The sequence below is a fragment of the Taudactylus pleione genome, unplaced genomic scaffold (genome assembly GCF_031769625.1).
Source record: "Taudactylus pleione unplaced genomic scaffold, aTauple2 ptg002747l, whole genome shotgun sequence".
Classification (NCBI taxonomy): domain Eukaryota; kingdom Metazoa; phylum Chordata; class Amphibia; order Anura; family Myobatrachidae; genus Taudactylus; species Taudactylus pleione.
The window spans coordinates 18,924-39,448 of record NW_028287122.1 but is presented as its reverse complement, the minus strand read 5'-3'; the positions used below and the strand labels follow the sequence as shown (position 1 = coordinate 39,448).

Here is a 20,525-nt window from a genome sequence, read left to right as displayed (position 1 = left end):
TATGTATCACTTGCTTGTATGCCTTGTGTATGATCTATTACTGTGTGTAGTCATGTCACGTCACTGGTGAGTATGTCATCACTTGCTTGTATGCCTTGTGTATGATCTATTACTGTGTGTAGTCATGTCACGTCACTGGTGAGTATGTCATCACTTGCTTGTATGCCTTGTGTATGATCTATTACTGTGTGTAGTCATGTCACGTCACTGGTGAGTATGTATCACTTGCTTGTATGCCTTGTGTATGATCTATTACTGTGTAGTCATGTCACGTCACTGGTGAGTATGTATCACTTGCTTGTATGCCTTGTGCATGATCTATTACTGTGTAGTCATGTCACGTCACTGGTGAGTATGTCATCACTTGCTTGTATGCCTTGTGTATGATCTATTACTGTGTGGTCATGTCACGTCACTGGTGAGTATGTCATCACTTGCTTGTATGCCTTGTGTATGATCTATTACTGTGTAGAGTCATGTCACGTCACTGGTGAGTATGTCTTCACTTGCTTGTATGCCTTGTGTATGATCTATTACTGTGTAGTCATGTCACGTCACTGGTGAGTATGTATCACTTGCTTGTATGCCTTGTGTATGATCTATTACTGTGTAGTCATGTCACGTCACTGGTGAGTATGTATCACTTGCTTGTATGCCTTGTGTATGATCTATTACTGTGTAGTCATGTCACGTCACTGGTGAGTATGTCATCACTTGCTTGTATGCCTTGTGTATGATCTATTACTGTGTAGTCATGTCACGTCACTGGTGAGTATGTCATCACTTGCTTGTATGCCTTGTGTATGATCTATTACTGTGTGTAGTCATGTCACGTCACTGGTGAGTATGTCATCACTTGCTTGTATGCCTTGTGTATGATCTATTACTGTGTAGTCATGTCACGTCACTGGTGAGTATGTCATCATTTGCTTGTATGCCTTGTGTATGATCTATTACTGTGTAGTCATGTCACGTCACTGGTGAGTATGTCTTCACTTGCTTGTATGCCTTGTGTATGATCTATTACTGTGTGTAGTCATGTCACGTCACTGGTGAGTATGTCATCACTTGCTTGTATGCCTTGTGTATGATCTATTACTGTGTAGTCATGTCACGTCACTGGTGAGTATGTCATCACTTGCTTGTATGCCTTGTGTATGATCTATTACTGTGTGTAGTCATGTCACGTCACTGGTGAGTATGTCATCACTTGCTTGTATGCCTTGTGTATGATCTATTACTGTGTAGTCATGTCACGTCACTGGTGAGTATGTATCACTTGCTTGTATGCCTTGTGTATGATCTATTACTGTGTAGTCATGTCACGTCACTGGTGAGTATGTCATCACTTGCTTGTATGCCTTGTGTATGATCTATTACTGTGTAGTCATGTCACGTCACTGGTGAGTATGTCATCACTTGCTTGTATGCCTTGTGTATGATCTATTACTGTGTAGTCATGTCACGTCACTGGTGAGTATGTATCACTTGCTTGTATGCCTTGTGTATGATCTATTACTGTGTGGTCATGTCACGTCACTGGTGAGTATGTCATCACTTGCTTGTATGCCTTGTGTATGATCTATTACTGTGTGTAGTCATGTCACGTCACTGGTGAGTATGTATCACTTGCTTGTATGCCTTGTGTATGATCTATTACTGTGTAGTCATGTCACGTCACTGGTGAGTATGTCATCACTTGCTTGTATGCCTTGTGTATGATCTATTACTGTGTAGTCATGTCACGTCACTGGTGAGTATGTCATCACTTGCTTGTATGCCTTGTGTATGATCTATTACTGTGTAGTCATGTCACGTCACTGGTGAGTATGTCATCACTTGCTTGTATGCCTTGTATATGATCTATTACTGTGTAGTCATGTCACGTCACTGGTGAGTATGTATCACTTGCTTGTATGCCTTGTGTATGATCTATTACTGTGTAGAGTCATGTCACGTCACTGGTGAGTATGTCATCACTTGCTTGTATGCCTTGTGTATGATCTATTACTGTGTGTAGTCATGTCACGTCACTGGTGAGTATGTCATCACTTGCTTGTATGCCTTGTGTATGATCTATTACTGTGTAGTCATGTCACGTGACTGGTGAGTATGTCTTCACTTGCTTGTATGCCTTGTGTATGATCTATTACTGTGTAGTCATGTCACGTCACTGGTGAGTATGTCATCACTTGCTTGTATGCCTTGTGTATGATCTATTACTGTGTAGTCATGTCACGTCACTGGTGAGTATGTCATCACTTGCTTGTATGCCTTGTGTATGATCTATTACTGTGTAGTCATGTCACGTCACTGGTGAGTATGTATCACTTGCTTGTATGCCTTGTGTATGATCTATTACTGTGTAGTCATGTCACGTCACTGGTGAGTATGTCTTCACTTGCTTGTATGCCTTGTGTATGATCTATTACTGTGTAGTCATGTCACGTCACTGGTGAGTATGTATCACTTGCTTGTATGCCTTGTGTATGATCTATTACTGTGTAGTCATGTCACGTCACTGGTGAGTATGTCATCACTTGCTTGTATGCCTTGTGTATGATCTATTACTGTGTGTAGTCATGTCACGTCACTGGTGAGTATGTCATCACTTGCTTGTATGCCTTGTGTATGATCTATTACTGTGTGTAGTCATGTCACGTCACTGGTGAGTATGTCATCACTTGCTTGTATGCCTTGTGTATGATCTATTACTGTGTGTAGTCATGTCACGTCACTGGTGAGTATGTCATCACTTGCTTGTATGCCTTGTGTATGATCTATTACTGTGTGTAGTCATGTCACGTCACTGGTGAGTATGTCATCACTTGCTTGTATGCCTTGTGTATGATCTATTACTGTGTAGTCATGTCACGTCACTGGTGAGTATGTATCACTTGCTTGTATGCCTTGTGTATGATCTATTACTGTGTGTAGTCATGTCACGTCACTGGTGAGTATGTCATCACTTGCTTGTATGCCTTGTGTATGATCTATTACTGTGTGTAGTCATGTCACGTCACTGGTGAGTATGTCATCACTTGCTTGTATGCCTTGTGTATGATCTATTACTGTGTGTAGTCATGTCACGTCACTGGTGAGTATGTATCACTTGCTTGTATGCCTTGTGTATGATCTATTACTGTGTAGTCATGTCACGTCACTGGTGAGTATGTATCACTTGCTTGTATGCCTTGTGTATGATCTATTACTGTGTAGAGTCATATCACGTCACTGGTGAGTATGTCATCACTTTCTTGTATGCCTTGTGTATGATCTATTACTGTGTAGTCATGTCACGTCACTGGTGAGTATGTCATCACTTGCTTGTATGCCTTGTGTATGATCTATTACTGTGTAGTCATGTCACGTCACTGGTGAGTATGTCATCACTTGCTTGTATGCCTTGTGTATGATCTATTACTGTGTAGTCATGTCACGTCACTGGTGAGTATGTCATCATTTGCTTGTATGCCTTGTGTATGATCTATTACTGTGTAGTCATGTCACGTCACTGGTGAGTATGTCTTCACTTGCTTGTATGCCTTGTGTATGATCTATTACTGTGTGTAGTCATGTCACGTCACTGGTGAGTATGTCATCACTTGCTTGTATGCCTTGTGTATGATCTATTACTGTGTAGTCATGTCACGTCACTGGTGAGTATGTCATCACTTGCTTGTATGCCTTGTGTATGATCTATTACTGTGTGTAGTCATGTCACGTCACTGGTGAGTATGTCATCACTTGCTTGTATGCCTTGTGTATGATCTATTACTGTGTAGTCATGTCACGTCACTGGTGAGTATGTCATCACTTGCTTGTATGCCTTGTGTATGATCTATTACTGTGTAGTCATGTCACGTCACTGGTGAGTATGTATCACTTGCTTGTATGCCTTGTGTATGATCTATTACTGTGTGGTCATGTCACGTCACTGGTGAGTATGTCATCACTTGCTTGTATGCCTTGTGTATGATCTATTACTGTGTGTAGTCATGTCACGTCACTGGTGAGTATGTCATCACTTGCTTGTATGCCTTGTGTATGATCTATTACTGTGTAGTCATGTCACGTCACTGGTGAGTATGTCATCACTTGCTTGTATGCCTTGTATATGATCTATTACTGTGTAGTCATGTCACGTCACTGGTGAGTATGTATCACTTGCTTGTATGCCTTGTGTATGATCTATTACTGTGTATTCATGTCACGTCACTGGTGAGTATGTATCACTTGCTTGTATGCCTTGTGTATGATCTATTACTGTGTAGAGTCATGTCACGTCACTGGTGAGTATGTCATCACTTGCTTGTATGCCTTGTGCATGATCTATTACTGTGTAGTCATGTCACGTCACTGGTGAGTATGTCATCACTTGCTTGTATGCCTTGTGTATGATCTATTACTGTGTAGTCATGTCACGTCACTGGTGAGTATGTCATCACTTGCTTGTATGCCTTGTGTATGATCTATTACTGTGTAGTCATGTCACGTCACTGGTGAGTATGTCATCACTTGCTTGTATGCCTTGTGTATGATCTATTACTGTGTGTAGTCATGTCACGTCACTGGTGAGTATGTATCACTTGCTTGTATGCCTTGTGTATGATCTATTACTGTGTAGTCATGTCACGTCACTGGTGAGTATGTCATCACTTGCTTGTATGCCTTGTGTATGATCTATTACTGTGTAGTCATGTCACTGGTGAGTATGTCTTCACTTGCTTGTATGCCTTGTGTATGATCTATTACTGTGTAGTCATGTCACGTCACTGGTGAGTATGTCTTCACTTGCTTGTATGCCTTGTGTATGATCTATTACTGTGTGTAGTCATATCACGTCACTGGTGAGTATGTCATCACTTGCTTGTGTGCCTTGTGTATGATCTATTACTGTGTAGTCATGTCACGTCACTGGTGAGTATGTATCACTTGCTTGTATGCCTTGTGTATGATCTATTACTGTGTAGAGTCATATCACGTCACTGGTGAGTATGTCATCACTTGCTTGTATGCCTTGTGTATGATCTATTACTGTGTAGTCATGTCACGTCACTGGTGAGTATGTCATCACTTGCTTGTATGCCTTGTGTATGATCTATTACTGTGTAGAGTCATGTCACGTCACTGGTGAGTATGTCATCACTTGCTTGTATGCCTTGTGTATGATCTATTACTGTGTGTAGTCATGTCACGTCACTGGTGAGTATGTCATCACTTGCTTGTATGCCTTGTGTATGATCTATTACTGTGTAGAGTCATGTCACGTCACTGGTGAGTATGTATCACTTGCTTGTATGCCTTGTGTATGATCTATTACTGTGTGTAGTCATGTCACGTCACTGGTGAGTATGTCATCACTTGCTTGTATGCCTTGTGTATGATCTATTACTGTGTAGTCATGTCACGTCACTGGTGAGTATGTCATCACTTGCTTGTATGCCTTGTGTATGATCTATTACTGTGTAGAGTCATGTCACGTCACTGGTGAGTATGTATCACTTGCTTGTATGCCTTGTGTATGATCTATTACTGTGTGTAGTCATGTCACGTCACTGGTGAGTATGTCATCACTTGCTTGTATGCCTTGTGTATGATCTATTACTGTGTGTAGTCATGTCACGTCACTGGTGAGTATGTCATCACTTGCTTGTATGCCTTGTGTATGATCTATTACTGTGTAGAGTCATGTCACGTCACTGGTGAGTATGTATCACTTGCTTGTATGCCTTGTGTATGATCTATTACTGTGTAGTCATGTCACGTCACTGGTGAGTATGTCATCACTTGCTTGTATGCCTTGTGTATGATCTATTACTGTGTAGTCATGTCACGTCACTGGTGAGTATGTCATCACTTGCTTGTATGCCTTGTGTATGATCTATTACTGTGTAGTCATGTCACGTCACTGGTGAGTATGTCATCACTTGCTTGTATGCCTTGTGTATGATCTATTACTGTGTAGAGTCATGTCACGTCACTGGTGAGTATGTATCACTTGCTTGTATGCCTTGTGTATGATCTATTACTGTGTAGTCATGTCACGTCACTGGTGAGTATGTCATCACTTGCTTGTATGCCTTGTGTATGATCTATTACTGTGTGTAGTCATGTCACGTCACTGGTGAGTATGTCATCACTTGCTTGTATGCCTTGTGTATGATCTATTACTGTGTAGTCATGTCACGTCACTGGTGAGTATGTCTTCACTTGCTTGTATGCCTTGTGTATGATCTATTACTGTGTAGTCATGTCACGTCACTGGTGAGTATGTCATCACTTGCTTGTATGCCTTGTGTATGATCTATTACTGTGTAGTCATGTCACGTCACTGGTGAGTATGTCATCACTTGCTTGTATGCCTTGTGTATGATCTATTACTGTGTAGTCATGTCACGTCACTGGTGAGTATGTCATCACTTGCTTGTATGCCTTGTGTATGATCTATTACTGTGTAGTCATGTCACGTCACTGGTGAGTATGTCTTCACTTGCTTGTATGCCTTGTGTATGATCTATTACTGTGTAGTCATGTCACGTCACTGGTGAGTATGTCATCACTTGCTTGTATGCCTTGTGTATGATCTATTACTGTGTGTAGTCATGTCACGTCACTGGTGAGTATGTCATCACTTGCTTGTATGCCTTGTGCATGATCTATTACTGTGTAGTCATGTCACGTCACTGGTGAGTATGTCATCACTTGCTTGTATGCCTTGTGTATGATCTATTACTGTGTAGTCATGTCACGTCACTGGTGAGTATGTATCACTTGCTTGTATGCCTTGTGTATGATCTATTACTGTGTAGTCATGTCACGTCACTGGTGAGTATGTATCACTTGCTTGTATGCCTTGTGTATGATCTATTACTGTGTAGTCATGTCACGTCACTGGTGAGTATGTCATCACTTGCTTGTATGCCTTGTGTATGATCTATTACTGTGTAGTCATGTCACGTCACTGGTGAGTATGTCTTCACTTGCTTGTATGCCTTGTGTATGATCTATTACTGTGTAGTCATGTCACGTCACTGGTGAGTATGTCATCACTTGCTTGTATGCCTTGTGTATGATCTATTACTGTGTGTAGTCATGTCACGTCACTGGTGAGTATGTCTTCACTTGCTTGTATGCCTTGTGTATGATCTATTACTGTGTAGTCATGTCACGTCACTGGTGAGTATGTATCACTTGCTTGTATGCCTTGTGTATGATCTATTACTGTGTAGTCATGTCACGTCACTGGTGAGTATGTCTTCACTTGCTTGTATGCCTTGTGTATGATCTATTACTGTGTAGTCATGTCACGTCACTGGTGAGTATGTCATCACTTGCTTGTATGCCTTGTGTATGATCTATTACTGTGTAGTCATGTCACGTCACTGGTGAGTATGTCATCACTTGCTTGTATGCCTTGTGTATGATCTATTACTGTGTAGTCATGTCACGTCACTGGTGAGTATGTCATCACTTGCTTGTATGCCTTGTGTATGATCTATTACTGTGTGTAGTCATGTCACGTCACTGGTGAGTATGTCATCACTTGCTTGTATGCCTTGTGTATGATCTATTACTGTGTAGTCATGTCACGTCACTGGTGAGTATGTCATCACTTGCTTGTATGCCTTGTGTATGATCTATTACTGTGTAGTCATGTCACGTCACTGGTGAGTATGTCATCACTTGCTTGTATGCCTTGTGTATGATCTATTACTGTGTAGTCATGTCACGTCACTGGTGAGTATGTATCACTTGCTTGTATGCCTTGTGTATGATCTATTACTGTGTAGTCATGTCACGTCACTGGTGAGTATGTCATCACTTGCTTGTATGCCTTGTGTATGATCTATTACTGTGTGTAGTCATGTCACGTCACTGGTGAGTATGTCATCACTTGCTTGTATGCCTTGTGTATGATCTATTACTGTGTAGTCATGTCACGTCACTGGTGAGTATGTCATCACTTGCTTGTATGCCTTGTGTATGATCTATTACTGTGTAGTCATGTCACGTCACTGGTGAGTATGTCATCACTTGCTTGTATGCCTTGTGTATGATCTATTACTGTGTAGTCATGTCACGTCACTGGTGAGTATGTCATCACTTGCTTGTATGCCTTGTGTATGATCTATTACTGTGTAGTCATGTCACGTCACTGGTGAGTATGTATCACTTGCTTGTATGCCTTGTGTATGATCTATTACTGTGTGTAGTCATGTCACGTCACTGGTGAGTATGTCATCACTTGCTTGTATGCCTTGTGTATGATCTATTACTGTGTAGTCATGTCACGTCACTGGTGAGTATGTATCACTTGCTTGTATGCCTTGTGTATGATCTATTACTGTGTAGTCATGTCACGTCACTGGTGAGTATGTCATCACTTGCTTGTATGCCTTGTGTATGATCTATTACTGTGTAGTCATGTCACGTCACTGGTGAGTATGTCATCACTTGCTTGTATGCCTTGTGTATGATCTATTACTGTGTGTAGTCATGTCACGTCACTGGTGAGTATGTATCACTTGCTTGTATGCCTTGTGTATGATCTATTACTGTGTGTAGTCATGTCACGTCACTGGTGAGTATGTATCACTTGCTTGTATGCCTTGTGTATGATCTATTACTGTGTAGTCATGTCACGTCACTGGTGAGTATGTATCACTTGCTTGTATGCCTTGTGTATGATCTATTACTGTGTAGTCATGTCACGTCACTGGTGAGTATGTATCACTTGCTTGTATGCCTTGTGTATGATCTATTACTGTGTAGTCATGTCACGTCACTGGTGAGTATGTATCACTTGCTTGTATGCCTTGTGTATGATCTATTACTGTGTAGTCATGTCACGTCACTGGTGAGTATGTATCACTTGCTTGTATGCCTTGTGTATGATCTATTACTGTGTGTAGTCATGTCACGTCACTGGTCTGGTGAGTATGTATCACTTGCTTGTATGCCTTGTGTATGATCTATTACTGTGTGTAGTCATGTCACGTCACTGGTGAGTATGTCATCACTTGCTTGTATGCCTTGTGTATGATCTATTACTGTGTAGTCATGTCACGTCACTGGTGAGTATGTATCACTTGCTTGTATGCCTTGTGTATGATCTATTACTGTGTAGTCATGTCACGTCACTGGTGAGTATGTCATCACTTGCTTGTATGCCTTGTGTATGATCTATTACTGTGTAGTCATGTCACGTCACTGGTGAGTATGTCATCACTTGCTTGTATGCCTTGTGTATGATCTATTACTGTGTAGTCATGTCACGTCACTGGTGAGTATGTCTTCACTTGCTTGTATGCCATGTGTATGATCTATTACTGTGTGTAGTCATGTCACGTCACTGGTGAGTATGTCATCACTTGCTTGTATGCCTTGTGTATGATCTATTACTGTGTGTAGTCATGTCACGTCACTGGTGAGTATGTCATCACTTGCTTGTATGCCTTGTGTATGATCTATTACTGTGTAGTCATGTCACGTCACTGGTGAGTATGTCATCACTTGCTTGTATGCCTTGTGTATGATCTATTACTGTGTAGTCATGTCACGTCACTGGTGAGTATGTATCACTTGCTTGTATGCCTTGTGTATGATCTATTACTGTGTAGTCATGTCACGTCACTGGTGAGTATGTCTTCACTTGCTTGTATGCCTTGTGTATGATCTATTACTGTGTAGTCATGTCACGTCACTGGTGAGTATGTATCACTTGCTTGTATGCCTTGTGTATGATCTATTACTGTGTAGTCATGTCACGTCACTGGTGAGTATGTCATCACTTGCTTGTATGCCTTGTGTATGATCTATTACTGTGTGTAGTCATGTCACGTCACTGGTGAGTATGTATCACTTGCTTGTATGCCTTGTGTATGATCTATTACTGTGTGTAGTCATGTCACGTCACTGGTGAGTATGTCATCACTTGCTTGTATGCCTTGTGTATGATCTATTACTGTGTGTAGTCATGTCACGTCACTGGTGAGTATGTCATCACTTGCTTGTATGCCTTGTGTATGATCTATTACTGTGTGTAGTCATGTCACGTCACTGGTGAGTATGTCATCACTTGCTTGTATGCCTTGTGTATGATCTATTACTGTGTAGTCATGTCACGTCACTGGTGAGTATGTATCACTTGCTTGTATGCCTTGTGTATGATCTATTACTGTGTAGTCATGTCACGTCACTGGTGAGTATGTCATCACTTGCTTGTATGCCTTGTGTATGATCTATTACTGTGTAGAGTCATGTCACGGCACTGGTGAGTATGTCTTCACTTGCTTGTATGCCTTGTGTATGATCTATTACTGTGTAGAGTCATGTCACGTCACTGGTGAGTATGTCATCACTTGCTTGTATGCCTTGTGTATGATCTATTACTGTGTGTAGTCATGTCACGTCACTGGTGAGTATGTATCATTTGCTTGTATGCCTTGTGTATGATCTATTACTGTGTAGAGTCATGTCACGTCACTGGTGAGTATGTCATCACTTGCTTGTATGCCTTGTGTATGATCTATTACTGTGTATTCATGTCACATCACTGGTGAGTATGTCATCACTTGCTTGTATGCCTTGTGTATGATCTATTACTGTGTAGTCATGTCACGTCACTGGTGAGTATGTCATCACTTGCTTGTATGCCTTGTGTATGATCTATTACTGTGTAGTCATGTCACGTCACTGGTGAGTATGTATCACTTGCTTGTATGCCTTGTGTATGATCTATTACTGTGTAGTCATGTCACGTCACTGGTGAGTATGTATCACTTGCTTGTATGCCTTGTGTATGATCTATTACTGTGTGTAGTCATGTCACGTCACTGGTGAGTATGTCATCACTTGCTTGTATGCCTTGTGTATGATCTATTACTGTGTAGTCATGTCACGTCACTGGTGAGTATGTATCACTTGCTTGTATGCCTTGTGTATGATCTATTACTGTGTGTAGTCATGTCACGTCACTGGTGAGTATGTATCACTTGCTTGTATGCCTTGTGTATGATCTATTACTGTGTGTAGTCATGTCACGTCACTGGTGAGTATGTCATCACTTGCTTGTATGCCTTGTGTATGATCTATTACTGTGTAGTCATGTCACGTCACTGGTGAGTATGTATCACTTGCTTGTATGCCTTGTGTATGATCTATTACTGTGTAGTCATGTCACGTCACTGGTGAGTATGTCATCACTTGCTTGTATGCCTTGTGTATGATCTATTACTGTGTAGTCATGTCACGTCACTGGTGAGTATGTCATCACTTGCTTGTATGCCTTGTGTATGATCTATTACTGTGTAGAGTCATGTCACGTCACTGGTGAGTATGTCATCACTTGCTTGTATGCCTTGTGTATGATCTATTACTGTGTGTAGTCATGTCACGTCACTGGTGAGTATGTATCACTTGCTTGTATGCCTTGTGTATGATCTATTACTGTGTAGTCATGTCACGTCACTGGTGAGTATGTCATCACTTGCTTGTATGCCTTGTGTATGATCTATTACTGTGTGTAGTCATGTCACGTCACTGGTGAGTATGTCATCACTTGCTTGTATGCCTTGTGTATGATCTATTACTGTGTAGAGTCATGTCACGTCACTGGTGAGTATGTCATCACTTGCTTGTATGCCTTGTGTATGATCTATTACTGTGTAGTCATGTCACGTCACTGGTGAGTATGTATCACTTGCTTGTATGCCTTGTGTATGATCTATTACTGTGTGTAGTCATGTCACGTCACTGGTGAGTATGTCATCACTTGCTTGTATGCCTTGTGTATGATCTATTACTGTGTAGTCATGTCACGTCACTGGTGAGTATGTCATCACTTGCTTGTATGCCTTGTGTATGATCTATTACTGTGTAGTCATGTCACGTCACTGGTGAGTATGTCATCACTTGCTTGTATGCCTTGTGTATGATCTATTACTGTGTAGTCATGTCACGTCACTGGTGAGTATGTATCACTTGCTTGTATGCCTTGTGTATGATCTATTACTGTGTAGTCATGTCACGTCACTGGTGAGTATGTCATCACTTGCTTGTATGGCTTGTGTATGATCTATTACTGTGTAGTCATGTCACGTCACTGGTGAGTATGTCATCACTTGCTTGTATGCCTTGTGTATGATTTATTACTGTGTGTAGTCATGTCACGTCACTGGTGAGTATGTATCACTTGCTTGTATGCCTTGTGTATGATCTATTACTGTGTGTAGTCATGTCACGTCACTGGTGAGTATGTCATCACTTGCTTGTATGCCTTGTGTATGATCTATTACTGTGTAGTCATGTCACGTCACTGGTGAGTATGTCTTCACTTGCTTGTATGCCTTGTGTATGATCTATTACTGTGTAGAGTCATGTCACGTCACTGGTGCAAAGCCTCCAACCCTCTTCCCATGTGGTCTGAGTATGTCTGCTGTGTCTTCTATGTATGACTTCTGTTGTTTCACATACGGTTGTAGGAAAATGTCTATAAATTGTCATAGATTGGCGGTAAGTGAGTTAATCCCTGATATGATGGGTATACCTGGCGGTTTCTGTTTGATTTTTGTGGACTTTGGGTAGGTAGAACGAATATGGTAATTTTCTGCATTCATTTGACCCTATACTCCTATACACTACCCATCCCCTGTACCGTATCCCGCGTACATTACTCCTATACTGTACCCATCCCCTGTACCGTATCCAGCGTACATTACTCCTATACATTACCCATCCCCTGTACCGTATCCCGCGTACATTACTCCTATACACTACCCATCCCCTGTACCGTATCCCGCGCACATTACTCCTATACACTACCCATCCCCTGTACCGTATCCCGCGCACATTACTCCTATACACTACCCATCCCCTGTACCGTATCCCGCACACATTACTCCTATACACTACCCATCCCCTGTACCGTATCCCGCGTACATTACTCCTATACACTACCCATCCCCTGTACCGTATCCCGCGTACATTACTCCTATACACTACCCATCCCCTGTACCGTATCCCGCGTACATTACTCCTATACACTACCCATCCCCTGTACCGTATCCCGCGTACATTACTCCTATACACTACCCATCCCCTGTACCGTATCCCGCGTACATTACTCCTATACACTACCCATCCCCTGTACCGTATCCCGCGTACATTACTCCTATACACTACCCATCCCCTGTACCGTATCCCGAGTACATTACTCCTATACACTACCCATTCCCTGTACCGTATCCCGCGTACATTACTCCTATACACTACCCATTCCCTGTACCGTATCCCGCGTACATTACTCCTATACACTACCCATTCCCTGTACCGTATCCCGCGTACATTACTCCTATACACTACCCATTCCCTGTACCGTATCCCGCGTACATTACTCCTATACACTACCCATTCCCTGTACCGTATCCCGCGTACATTACTCCTATACACTACCCATTCCCTGTACCGTATCCCGCGTACATTACTCTTATACACTACCCATTCCCTGTACCGTATCCCGCGTACATTACTCTTATACACTACCCATTCCCTGTACCGTATCCCGCGTACATTACTCTTATACACTACCCATTCCCTGTACCGTATCCCGCGTACATTACTCCTATACACTACCCATTCCCTGTACCGTATCCCGCGTACATTACTCCTATACACTACCCATTCCCTGTACCGTATCCCGCGTACATTACTCCTATACACTACCCATTCCCTGTACCGTATCCCGCGTACATTACTCCTATACACTACCCATCCCCTGTACCGTATCCCGCGTACATTACTCCTATTCACTACCCATCCCCTGTACCGTATCCCGCGTACATTACTCCTATACACTACCCATTCCCTGTACCGTATCCCGCGTACATTACTCCTATACACTACCCATTCCCTGTACCGTATCCCGCGTACATTACTCCTATACACTACCCATTCCCTGTACCGTATCCCGAGTACATTACTCCTATACACTACCCATTCCCTGTACCGTATCCCGTGTACATTACTCCTATACACTACCCATTCCCTGTACCGTATCCCGTGTACATTACTCCTATACACTACCCATTCCCTGTACCGTATCCCGTGTACATTACTCCTATACATTACCCATTCCCTGTACCGTATTCTGCGTACATTACTCCTATACACTACCCATTCCCTGTACCGTATCCTGCGTACATTACTCCTATACACTACCCATTCCCTGTACCGTATCCTGCGTACATTACTCCTATACACTACCCATTCCCTGTACCATATCCTGCGTACATTACTCTTATACACTACTCATTCCCTGTACCGTATCCTGCGTACATTACTCCTATACACTACCCATTCCCTGTACCGTATCCTGCGTACATTACTCCTATACACTACCCATTCCCTGTTCCGTATACCGCGTACATTACTCCTGTACACTACCCATTCCCTGTACCGTATACCGTGTACATTACTCCTATACACTACCCATTCCCTGTACCGTATCCCGAGTACATTACTCCTATACACTACCCATTCCCTGTACTGTATCCTGTGTACATTACTCCTATACACTACCCATTCCCTGTACCGTATCCTGAGTACATTACTCCTATACACTACCCATTCCCTGTACCGTAACCTGCGTACATTACTCCTATACACTACCCATTCCCTGTACCGTATCCTGCGTACATTACTCCTATACACTACCCATCCCCTGTACCGTATCCCGCGTACATTACTCCTATACACTACCCATTCCCTGTACCGTATCCCGCGTACATTACTCCTATACACTACCCATTCCCTGTACCGTATCCCGCGTACATTACTCCTCAAATTAGAGAGCACTGTGACTTCTCCCTGTGTGCCTAGTATCATTAGATCTACATATACATATTGATTGTCATATTAGGCACCTATAGAATTACGCAAACTAGCGCAGTCACTGTAACTGTATATATTATCATTGTTTGTAGGAGATCTGGGATTATCTCCATAGTACCAGCAGCTGCCATTATTCTATACCAACCAACAAGCGCAGGTTTCGCTGCAACGTCATACAGTTCATTTATAACACTTATACAGCAATAGCGAATCTGTAAGATTAATTTATATTTTTGGTGTCCAGAAAATAACATAAGCTGCATCCGTGGGGGTTACTAATAACTGGCCACATAAACTAGCAATCTCCGTGGTCACTGACTCTCCCCTGGTATGCAGGGCCGTTGAGAGACTGTCCGGGCTCGGGTAATGGAGGGGCGTGGCCTAATCGCGGGAGGCGTGGCCAAGCCTTCTTGAAAAAAAATATATATTTTCAGCGCTGCGTAGCACCGGGGAGGGGGGCGCTGTAAGCCCCCCAGCACGGTGCTAAGCAGGGGGGGGGGCGCAATCAGTGTGATCGCTCCCCCCCACAGCCATAAGAGACTGCAGCAGCCTGCACAAGCTGTGTGCTGAGCTACTGTGCGGGAGGGGGGGGGCGACACCGGACCCCCCTAGCAAGCCCGGGCCCAGGTAAACTGTACTCGCTTCCCCCCCCTCTCGGCGTCCATGCTGGTATGTTTACATCACAGCCGCACATCTCCTCCACACGTGAACAGACATTGGTGACAGATGCCGCTAAATACTAGTGTCTCTGTCTATTAGAATATAATGATTCAGTCACTAGTGCCTCCACCTTTGCTTAATCACACATATAATATAAGGATATTACATAAACCACCCCATAGCAATCACAGTGCTGACCACTATGACCACCGGGTTACACTCACCGCAGAGCTGCAGAGATTACTCCAATCATACATCAGGATATAATCACTGTTTTCAGTTCAGCCCCTGATTGGCTGAGACGCTGTTATTCCATAACTGGGTTTATTTACCTACTGAGACTTAAACCTGTGATTGGCTGAACTGTCTGCCAGTCACATCATGAAGTAAAACCCTCTTATGTACAAATGAACGCAGATGTGTTATGGTATAATTATAGATAAATAATACATTAGCCAGGTTATAGGATCTCCTTACTTATCAGGACTCTGTACTGGGGGATGACGCTGATAGTAATTTCCCTGATCTCTGAATAAGAGTGGCAGCTGCTCTTTATCACCTTAATAATCATCTATGAGTGACATCGCTCAGAATGTCGGAACTCCTTGTTTTCCTGCATCCAGAGAATAAAGTACTTTGTGATTATACGGCACTTTCCAGCATCTAGAGAATGACAAAGAAATCATAATGGAATAACTGAAGATTGCCTTTATAAGTGACAATCAACAGCATAATAGATCCCCCCCCCCATGACGTTTACATCACAGCAGCAAAATGAGACTACAGATCCAACCCGCACTCCAATATGGATTCTGCATTGGTTTTAGATGCTGCCAATCAAAAGATATCCACCAATCAATGAGAAACTGACACTATCTTAATTCCGGTTATTTCACCGTGCCACGAGCCGTCATTATTATCAGTGTTTGCATCAGCAGAGGAACTTCCTTCTATGCAGAGGCTAAGTGAGAGCTCTCACAGCTGGCAATTTGGAGCCTAAAATGATTTTGTTCCTAGATGTTAAAGGTGTGATACTCTTCCTAAACCAGTAACAAAGCCTCTGGCGAAACGAGCGTCTGGCATAGTTTCCAGGGAACCCCAGTGCGCACTGGGTCTCCCACACAATGTAGTCCTAGCTGGGATTCCTCACACAAGTATCTCCTGCACAATCCTTACCCTGCACCGCTTTGCATCAGGGAATCATCGGAGACCAGAGCTGACAGCAGAGACAATTCTTTTGTATTTTCACTATGTCACTGTGCAGGGACTCTCATTCCCAGTCCAATGCCCACGTATGACTGAGGACAGCAGACCCTTGCATGGATAAGTACATAGGTTCTATTATCTCACCTACATAGTAATCACCAGCGAGGACTATCTAGAATAGCGCCCTCTCATAGACATTTCACCAATATATATTATATACACATACACACACATGTATACATATATAATTTGTAAATATAAACAGCATGAAGTTATTTAAAAGAAACCATATAACATCATAAATATGCATATACAATATATGAAATCGCATAGATGTATAAATAATATGATGTGGATGTGAAAATTATTAAAACTGTGTAGATACAGTCAGGTGCATAAATATTGGGACATTGACAGAATTTTCATATTTTGGCCTCTATTCACCACCACAATGGCTTTGAAATGAAACAAACAAGATGTGATTTACCTGCAGACTTTCAGATTTAATTTGAGGGTAATTACATCCAAATCAGGTGAACGGTGTAGGAATTACAGCGGTTTCTATATGTGCCTCCCACTTTTTAAGGGGCCAAAAGTAATGGGACAAACTAAACAATCCTAAATCTAACTTTCACTTTTTAATACTTTGTTGCAAATCCTTTGCAGGCAATTACAGCCTGAAGTCTGGAACGCATAGACATCACCAGACGCTGGGTTTCATCCCTGGTGATGCTCTGCCAGGCCTCTACTGCAAATGTCTTCAGTTCCCTCTTGTTCTTGGGGCATTTTCCCTTCAGTTTTGTCTTCATCAAGTGAAATGCATGCTCAATCAGATTCAGGTCAGGGGATTGACTTGGCCATTGCATAACATTCCACTTTTTAGCCTTAAAAAACCCTTTGGTTGCTTTTGCAGTATGTTTCGGGTCATTGTCCATCTGCACAGTGAAGCGCCGTCCAATGAGTTCTGAAGCATTTGACTGAATATGAGCATATAATATTGCCCGAAACACTTCAGAATTCATTCTGCTGCTTTTGCCAGCAGTCACATCATCAATAAATACAAGGGAACCAGTTCCATTGGCAGCCATACATGCCCACGCCATGACACTACCACCACCATGCTTCACTGATGAGGTCGTATGTTTTGGATCATAAGCAGTTCCTTTCCTTCTCCATAATCTTCTCTTCCCATTACTCTGGTACAAGTTGATCTTTGTCTCATCTGTCCATAGGATATTGTTCCAGAACTGTAATGGCTTTTTTACATGTTGTTTGGCAAACTCTAATCTGGTCTTCCTCACCAATGGTTTACATCTTGTGGTGAACCCTCTATATTCACTCTTGTGAAGTCTTCTCTTGATTGTTGACTTTGACACATATACAAATACCTCCTGGAGAGTGTTCTTGATTTGGCCAACTGTTGTGAAGGGGTTTTTCTTCACCAGGGAAATAATTATTCTGTCATCCGCCACAGTTGTTTTCTGTGGTCTTCCGGGTCTTTTGGTGTTGCGGATCTCTCCGATGTGTTCTTTCTTTTTAAGAATGTTCCAAACAGTTGATTTGGTCACACCTAATGTTTTTGCTATCTCTCTGATGGGTTTGTTTTGATTTTTCAGCCTAATGATGGCTTCACTGATAGTGACAGCTTTTTGGATCTCATATTGAGAGTCGACGGCAACTGATTCCAAATGCAAATGTCACACCTAGAATCAACTCCAGACCTTTTACCTGCTTAATTGATAATGAAATAACGAGGGAACATCTCACACCTGTCCATGAAATAGCTTTTGAGTTGATAGTCCCATTACTTTTGGCCCCTTAAAAAGTGGGAGGCACATATAGAAACCGTTGTAATTCCCACACCGTTCACCGGATTTGGATGTAATTACCCTCAAATGAAATCTGAAAGTCTGCAGTTAAAGCACATCTTGTTTATTTCATTTCAAAGCCATTGTGGTCGTGAATAGAGGCCAAAATATGAAAATTCTGTTAATGTCCCAATATTTATGCACCTGACTGTATATATATATATATATATATATATATATATAATATTGGTAATCAAGAGATATAAACTGATCAGATGTGTCAAATACTGTAGACAATTTGGGTATGTACATTAGATCTTGACTACATATTGCTGTTGATTTATCCAAGAGAATAAGCATGTCGTGGTCAAATAAGTATTCAACCTAAATTGAAGATCATTTAGCTGTCATTTTAATCTCATTGTAAAATTGTAAACAACAATAGAATATCCTGGTATTTGTTACTATGCCCAAGGTTCCATCTCATAGGGTATCCTGGGATTTGTTACTATGCCCAAGGTTCCATCTCATAGGGTATCCTGGGATTTGTTACTATGCCCAAGGTTCCATCTCATAGGGTATCCTGGGATTTGTTACTATGCCCAAGGTTCCATCTCATAGGGTATCCTGGGATTTGTTACTATGCCCAAGGTTCCATCTCATAGGGTATCCTGGGATTTGTTCCTGTGCCCAAGGTTCCATCTCATAGGGTATCCTGGGATTTGTTACTATGCCCAAGGTTCCATCTCATAGGGTATCCTGGTATGTGTTACTATGCTCAAGGTTCCATCTCATAGGGTATCCTGGGATTTTTTACTATGCCCAAGGTTCCATCTCATAGGATATCCTGGGATTTGTTACTATGCCCAAGGTTCCATCTCATAGGGTATCCTGGGATTTGTTACTATGCCCAAGGTTCCATCTCATAGGGTATCCTGGGATTTATTACTATGCCCAAGGTTCCATCTCATAGGGTATCCTGGGATTTGTTACTATGCCCAAGGTTCCATCTCATAGGGTATCCTGGGATTTGTTACTATGCCCAAGGTTCCATCTCATACGGTATCCTGGGATTTGTTACTATGCCCAAGGTTCCATCTCATAGGATATCCTGGGATTTGTTACTATGCCCAAGGCTCCATCTCATAGGGTATCCTGGGATTTGTTACTATGCCCAAGGTTCCATCTCATACGGTATCCTGGGATTTGTTACTATGCCCAAGGTTCCATCTCATAGGGTATCCTGGGATTTGTTACTGTGCCCAAGGCTCCATCTCATAGGGTATCCTGGGATTTGTTACTATGCCCAAGGTTCCATCTCATACGTAGATGTTATTCTCATTCAACACTTTGGGTAGGAGACTGTCTACTTAAAATATAATTTTGGTTTCAAATTTCAGAAGCTCCTTGTCAAGGACCCCTCCTTGAATCCCCAATTGAATTTGCTTCAAGGCAAAGGCCCTCAGGCCTATGGGGTTGCCATTGTGGTGGATGAGAAAGTGCCTGGCCACAGGTGTAAGTGTCCTCATTTTGGTCATATCACAGCTTGCATTCTTGGTGAGTCAATATGTTCCAAAATTTCTGGTCTTCATTGGTCTATATAGACCATCCCACAGGGACAATCCAAATGATATACGACACCTGCGCTGGAACAATTGATATGGTTAGTAATTCCATTTGTGAGCAAATTTATCAATATAATGTCATGTTGGAACCATATACTGCCACGCCTTACACTTCTGACAACTGTAGGATCCATTCCTTATCTGTCCCAAAGTTTTTATTGGAGATAAGTGACTGTGAACCAGGTTGTCCTTGATGGTTTGCGATTTTCTCCAACTAGTCTGTACTTGTGAAGGCAATAATGAAGCCAAATCAGGATTTGTTTAAAGAATTGCCCAGTGTTTCTATAAAATATATTTAATCTCCCTCAAATTATTGGTTAAGGTACCAATGTAT

At 42.2% G+C, this 20,525-nt stretch overlaps 1 long non-coding RNA gene across 1 annotated transcript in view; it reads right to left on the bottom strand.

The window, feature by feature from the left end:
- The window catches only part of LOC148431160 (uncharacterized), a 206,221-nt gene extending 190,010 nt beyond the window's left edge, over nt 1-16,211 (bottom strand). The window contains exon 1 of the long non-coding RNA XR_015877253.1: nt 16,030-16,211. This is a non-coding gene — a long non-coding RNA (uncharacterized LOC148431160). The remainder of the gene's footprint in view (nt 1-16,029) is intronic.
- Nucleotides 16,212-20,525: the final 4,314 nt, after the last annotated feature.